The sequence below is a fragment of the Marmota marmota genome, unplaced genomic scaffold (assembly GCF_001458135.2).
Source record: "Marmota marmota marmota unplaced genomic scaffold, marMar, whole genome shotgun sequence".
In the NCBI taxonomy this organism is placed as follows: Eukaryota; Metazoa; Chordata; class Mammalia; order Rodentia; family Sciuridae; genus Marmota; species Marmota marmota.
The window spans coordinates 3,553,048-3,560,627 of NW_025999999.1; positions in this window are offsets into that span (position 1 = coordinate 3,553,048).

Genomic DNA, 7,580 nt, shown 5'->3' on the forward strand with positions numbered 1-7,580 from the left:
CTGGCCCAGCAGGGTGCACGTGACGGATGCCCCTTTTCTTGGGCCGAGGCCAATGCGCGCGGCGCCCAGTTCCTGGATGCGTGTAGCCCCTGCAGAACCTTTATACTCGGCAGCTCCTAAAACCTCCCGCCTCCCAGCCCACCTTCTGGCTCCAGCTTTGAGGTAGAGGAGGTGCAGTCCCTGCAGCAGTCAGAATGGTCTTCAAAGCAAGAACGTCAAGTGGGGCTTGAATGTTGGGTCAACCCTGAGACTTTGGGCCAGTTACCCAATCGAGACAGTACTTAAAAGTTTGTATTCGTTCGACTTCGTTCATTAGCGACAGATCCTGTCAGGGTTCCCTGACAGGAAGTAACAACTATATAGCCTTGGGGTGTTTACAGCCTAGTAGGGGAGGCAAACACCTAAAGCATTTAACTGTGATTACGATTATGCTGTGAGGGGCATAACAGAGGTACCTAAGTTTCCTCTGGGAAGTCCTGGAAGGCAGAAGATGTAACTTTCAAGGGAGATAGGAAGGAGTTGAAATTGTTAGAATGACAAGGAATGGGTCTGGGGAGAGAGTTTAAGGAAGAGGCAAGGGCACGTGCTAGGGCCAAGACATACCTTTGCTGGGGAGAAATGAAAAGAGGCCCGAGTATGAAACAAGGCCTGGGGTAGTGCCAGCAAGGCGATTCCCTTCCCTATGGGAAGCAGATGGCAGAGGCAGGCAGTGAAGAAGTTTGCGTCTGATCCTCAGGTCAGGGAATAGCATGATGCGTATGTACTATGTGCAAGTAATGCACTTTACAAATATTAACTCATTTTATCCTGGTGACAAATTTGTGTTTTTAGAAGGCGAAGCTTCGAACTTGGAGAGGGCAGGAGTGGGTGCAGAGTATCCATTAGGCTATTGATAAATTGTTGTTTTCTTCCTTGGATGATGAGGGGTTGTTTGTGTACTTGTCCAGAAATGGTCAGGAAGGATGGCTGTGTATAGGCAGTGAGGTCTCCCTGACTTCTTTTTCACAACAAAGCTGACCTCATAAATTTAATCTCTTCTGTAAAAGTTCCAAGCGGGGAGATTACAAGGCACCACACTGAAATTAGTGGGTTCCATTTTGAAAGGTAAGGGAGTGTTTTGAAGCTGTTCTTCCTCATCCCATGGTCTACAGTTCTTCATTCCATCCCTTTGCATAAAAGCAGTAACACCAAATGTTATGCTCTAGCTAAAAAGATGCTTTTCCTTAAGCCCTGGGGAAATGATGAAAATAACAAAGAAATCATTAATGTTATCTCCAATGGAAAGTATTGCTGCAAAACCTCCCGCCAACTGCCTGCCTAAAGATGGACTGTGCATGCTCTTAAACCAAAAACCAAGCATCTGAGCCAGGGACTCATCTAGCCCACTCTAGGCAATAGGAGAGCCAAACTATTGGCTAGATACTACTCAGCATAGCAGTGCTTGGAAAATCTAGGAACTCTACGAGCTATGAGCCAGATGAACATACCTAGGGAGGAATCAGGAACTTGTGGTTTCTGGGTCAGATGTGACTAAGGCTGGGTGGATAATATCTGGTGTCTCCAAACATTTTGCAGCCATGTGACTGTGCTTACCACACAATGGAACCATTTCCATTGTTATAGCTTTATGATTCAATATTTCTGTTCAGAACGTGGGGCTACTTCCATGGTAGAGTGGGTCACAGGAGACCTGATCAGGAGTGGCATCATCTAGCACCCGTAGGAGAGTGCTGAAGACAAAAACCACCAATGAATAGGACCCTATTTTTAGAAGGTTGACTCTGGGGAATATTACCTGGTGTCATTCAGGCCAAGATCTGGTTTTACCTAGGACCCAGATTAAGTCGAGTAAGGAATTCTCTGCCACAAAATGTAAGAGGGCACCAAAAAATTCATAATAAGATATATAATATCTCAATGCAGTATTTTTAAAACTCAAAATTAATGCAAAATATCCATGATGAACAAAATATTGAAATTTAAAATAAAGACAGGCTATTGTTTGTTTTATATCTCTGCACTATTTTGTAATGGGAATAGTCATTTCCTATCAGCCCACAGGTCCCAGGCAGACTGCCATCGCAGTGGCTTTATGAGGACTGACAATAGCACATGAACAGATTGGGCAACATGGGGCTTTAAATGAAGTCATGTTTTTTGATTGCAGTGTTTTTATCCACTTTTTTTTTCCATTTGGTTCAAAACATGGAAGGGTATTTGGATAAGCACATATTTTTCCTTTTGTCTCAGGTTCCAAAATGGTTCAACTCAGAACTGTTTTTAACCTTAAGGAAATTAAAATCCAAAACACGGGTTCTGTCTGTTCAAGTGACTTAAACTTTCTGCCTTTCAACTTCTCATCTTTAAAATGAGAATAATCATGCTTACAGACATAGCTCAGTGGTAGAGTATATGGTTGGCATGCACAAGGCCCTGGATTCAATACCCAGCACTGCAAAAAAAATATATAAATAAAATGGGAATAGTCCTATCTACCTCTCAGTGTTACTGTGAGGACAAAGTAAGATATTAAATAAAGGCTGAGTGCTTCAACCAACAATGGATAGAAAATATTAGAAAAAAAATTGTTTCAGACAATTTAGGGAAAAAAATGTATGGACTTTTTTCTTGTCATTATTCCCTAAAAAGTATAGTATAACATAATTTACAGAGCATTAGCTATTTTAAGTAGTCTAGAGATGATTTAAACTATACAGGAGGCTGGGTTTGGTGACCCATGCCTGTAATCCCTGTGACTCGGGAAGTTAAGGCTGAAAGATACCAAGTTTGAGGTTAGCCTTAGCAACTAAGCAAGGACCTAAGCAACTTAGCAAGACTGTCTCAAAATATAAAATAATCTCTAATACCAAAAAATAAATAAATGAATAAATAAAAATAAAGGATGCATGCAGGTTCTATGTCAATACTATGTGTGTTATTCAGCTTTTTGTCACTGTGACTAAAACACATAACAAGAACAAAATAGAGAAGAAAAAGTTCATTTTGGCTCATGGTTTCAGAAATTCAGTCTATGATTGGCCAATTCCATTGCTGTGGGCCCAAGGTGAGGCAGAATATCCTGGTAGTAGGGCATGGTGAAGAAAAGCTGCTCACCTCATGGTGGCCAGGAAGCAGAGATAGATAGAGGCACCAGGGACAAATTATAAACTCCAAAGGCATGCCCCAGTCACCCACCTCCTCCATTCATGCCCCACTTGGTTACAGTTACTACCCAGTAATCCATTCATATTATTAACCCATCAAATGGAATAATTCACTGATTAGGCTATAGCTCATAATCTAACATTTCAGTTTTAGCTCCTTCATTAATACAGGAGCTTTGGGGGGGATAATACCTCATATCCCAATTATAATGCTATACAATTTTATACAAGGGACTTGACCATCCACAGATTTTGATATCTGAGTGTGGGGCTTCCTAGAACCCATCCACCTGTGGATGCTGGGGGACGGCTGTACCTTCTATACGAAGTCAGTACTGGATTCTTTCCCTTTCCCTATCCTCCAGGAGCTGTTCACACAGCTGGACAGGTCTGGTCCCCCAGTGACTGAGACTGATTCACATGGGTTTCTTCTCCCCTACCCATTCTCTCTTCACCCCCTCTCTTTTATTGTACTGGGAATTGAACTCAGGGGCCCTTAACCACTGGGCCATACCCAGTTGTATTTTATTTAGACACAGGGTCTCAGTTGCTAAGTGCCTCACTAAGTTGCTGAGGCTGGCTTTGAACTCGAGATTCTCCCACCTCAGCCTCCAGAGCCACTGGGATTATAGGTGTGCATCACCGTGCCCAACTTTGCATGGGTTTTTTGCCATATGTCCTGTTCTAGAGAGAGCAGGGAGAACTTTCACACTCAACTGACAAGCAGATGGTGAGTTGACTTTGATTTTCCTTGATAAATGATTCTAGACATTCTAAGCTTATATATATATATATATATATATACACACACACATACATATATGTATATATATATATTTGTAGTGGGACATAATACTTTTATTCTATTTATTTATTTTTATGTGGTGCTAAGAATCGAACTCAGTGCCTCACACATGCTAGGTGAGTGCTCTACCACTGAGCCACAACCCCAGCCCCTCTAAGCTCAGCCCCTCTAAGCTCTTTTTAAAAACACCCTTCTGTTTATGATATTACACAAGGCAACTTTGATGACAGTCCTTTTGTCTGAAAGTACAATCTGGACAAGCCAAAAAATAACAAAGCCCTACAAGCAAATGGTACATTATGTATATGTCATTCAGTTGAGCATGGTTGCACACACCTATAATCCCAGCTACATGAGAGGCTTAGGAAGGAGAACCTCAAATTTGAGGCCAGCCTGGGGAACTTAGTGAGACCCAGCCTCAAAATAAAAAATAAAAGAGGTGGGCTGGGGTTATGGCTCAGTGGTAGAGCACTCACCTAGCAAATGCAAGGCCCTGAGTTCGATCCTCAGCACCACATAAAAATAAACAAAGGTATTGTGTCCAACTATAACTAAAAAAATAAAATATTAAAAAAAAGTAAATAAAAAAAATAAAAGAGCTGGGGCTGTAGCTCAGGGGTAGATCACTCCTGGGTTCAATCCCCAGTACCCAAAACACCATTCATATAGATTAGAATGAAAGGTGATATTGTATTAATATGCTTGGGCTGCTATAACAAAATGCCAAAGACCAAGCAGCCCGGATGAGAGAAATTTATTTTCTCACAGTTCTGGAGGCTGGAAAATCCAAGATCAAGATGCCAGGGAAAGTGGGTCAGGTGGCACATGCATGTAATCCCAGCACCCCTAGAGGCTGAGGCAGGAGGATTGCAAGTTTAAGGCTGGTATCAGCAATTTAATGAGACCCCCCCCAGCAATTTAGAAAGACCCTGTCTCAAAATTTAAAAAAAAAATTAAAAGGGCTGGGGATGTAGCTCAGTGTCAGAACACTTGCCTAATATGAACAGGGTCTGGGTTCAATCCCCAGGACTGCCAAAAAGAAAAGAAAAGGGCAGCCAATTCCATTTCTGGTAAGGGCTCTTACCAGAAGGCTTATAGACTGCCTTTTTTTTTTTTTCTTTAAGAGAGAGAGAGAGAGAGAATTTTTTAATATTTATTTTTTAGTTTTCAGCGGACACAACATCTTTGTTTGTATGTGGTGCTGAGGATCGAACCCAGGCCACACGCATGCCAGGCGAGCGCGCTACCGCTTGAGCCACATCCCTAGCCCCTAGACAGCCTTCTTCTCATGTGGAGGGGACAGTGGCAAGAGGGGGCTGAACTCACCCTCCTGATAACCGGATAACCAAGCCTCTCCAGTGACATGGACAGGATAGCATCTGTGAAGGCAGAGCCCTCATGGCCTAACCACCTCATTAGACTTCATCTCTTAACATTGTTGCCTTGGTGATGAAGTTCCCAGCATGTGAAGTTTGGGGAGAACATTCAAACCATAACAATTTATGAAGTATCAAAACAACACCATGTTGTAGACCTTAAATATTAACATAAGTTTTATTAGTTTAGGCTTTAATAAATCTGGGGAAAATAAATGAATAATAAGCAAATTGCCACCTAGAAGTTAGAGAACATATATATTGTTAGGATACCTTTGACTGTAAGACACAGAAGTCCCAGAATCCTCAGTCAAGAGCCTGGTAGGAAACAGTTCCTAATTCATTTCTCTCCCTCCCATTTCTTGTGGGTGGTTTTTCTTGGTCAGATCCAATTGAAAGCCAGAGAGGAGGGAAACCCCCTGATGTTGAACCGGATCACCCTCCAGGGCAAGAACAGAGTGGAAAACGTGGAGAATGGATCAAGAGGTAAGTAGAAGGTATTATACCAACTGAATTGGCTTAGTCAAGCAAGAGCTTGTTTTCTCACAAGAGGTCCAGAGGCAGGGGGATTCTCAGCACGCTGGCAATATTTCTCCTAATGGCCCCACCCTGGTTGTAGCAGTTTTATAAACAAAATTCATCCAGTGCTGTATGTTTTTCCATACATCAGGGTTTTTACATTTTACCTATTTATTTATAGACAGGGTCTCACTGTGTTGCTCAGGCTGACCTTGAACTCATGATCCTCCAGCCTTAGTTTCCCAAGTTGCTGAGATTACAGATATGCTACCAAGCCTGGGTACCTTTTTTTTTTAAAGAGTATTTTTTTAGAGCACAGTAAAATTAAGCAAAAAGTATAGTGAGTTCCCATAATATACCCATTGTTATGGTTTGAATGTATGGTGTCCCCCCAAAGCTCATGTGTGAGACAATGCAAGAATGATTAGATTATGAGAGCTGTAACCTAACCTACACAGTGGATTGATCCACTTGAGTGGATTTCCTGAGTAGTAACTGTAGGCCAGCCAGGTATGGCTGGAGGAAGTAGCTAGTGGAGATGTGCCTTTGGAATTTATATTTTGTCACACAATGAAAAGCTGGCTAATAGCATATGCTTTTTCCAGAGTGTCATTTGGAATCATACAAAACAGCCTTTTCAGTTGGCTATGTTTTCACTAAGTAATATGCATTTAGAATNCCCCCCCCGTGTCTCTCTCTTTCTCTCCTTCTTGGATGTCATGAACTGAGCAGCTTTCTTCCGTCATGCCCTTCTGCCATGATGGTCTGTCTCACTTAGGTCCCAGAGCTAGGGAGTTGGCTGATCATGGACTGAACCTCTGAAATTGAGCCAAAATAAGCTTTACCTCCTCTGAGTTGTTCTTGTTGGGTATATTGATCATGGTGACAAAGGTGACTAAAACAGAAATTGAAACCAAGAAATGGGGTGATTGCTGTGACTAATTTGATCAAATGGTTTGGAAATATTTGGAACTGGTTTGTGGGAGGAGTTTGGAAAAATTTGGAAATGCAGGCTGGAGAAGTCTTAGAATGTTGTAAGCTGAGCTTAGTGGCCGATTCTGGTAGGAGGTCAGAAGACCAGAATGCTGATAGGAGAGCAGAGAGAGTATAATGGGCTCATGAGGTTTGAGAGAGGAAGGAGAACTCGACTGTAAATTGGACTAGAGGCCATTTGTGATACATTCTGGCAAAGAAGTTGTCTTACTTTTTACTCATGTCCTAGACTTTTGGAGGTTGGATTTAAAGGTGATGGACTAATTAATTTGATAAAATTTCAAGGCAGCACAGCATTCAGGCAGTAGTATGGATATTGCTGGTAGTTTTTAGCCAAGTTTACTGTGATTATTAGAAGCAGAAAGCAGAACCAAAAGATTTGAAAAACTTGCAATCTGTCTAGAAAAGTACATGTAAATCTGGGTCAAGGAAGCTGTGATTGTTGAAAAGATTATAGCTAATGCAGAAATTTAAGTATTTTACATAGAAACATTAAGAAAACTGGCTTGAGGGTATCTCAGAAATTGGCAAAAGTAAAAATTCCTTTGAGAAGAGACCATGGGGGCACCTGCTTGCCCAGGCGGTCCAGGAAGTTTGTTCACTATTTTCAGCCACCCAAGCACTCAGAGGCCCCTGCAGCCATGGTCCCAGGAAACCTGGCTACTGATTGCAATGGTAGCAGAGCTTGGTGTCATTCACGTAGTACTAGTTCTGCAGGAATGC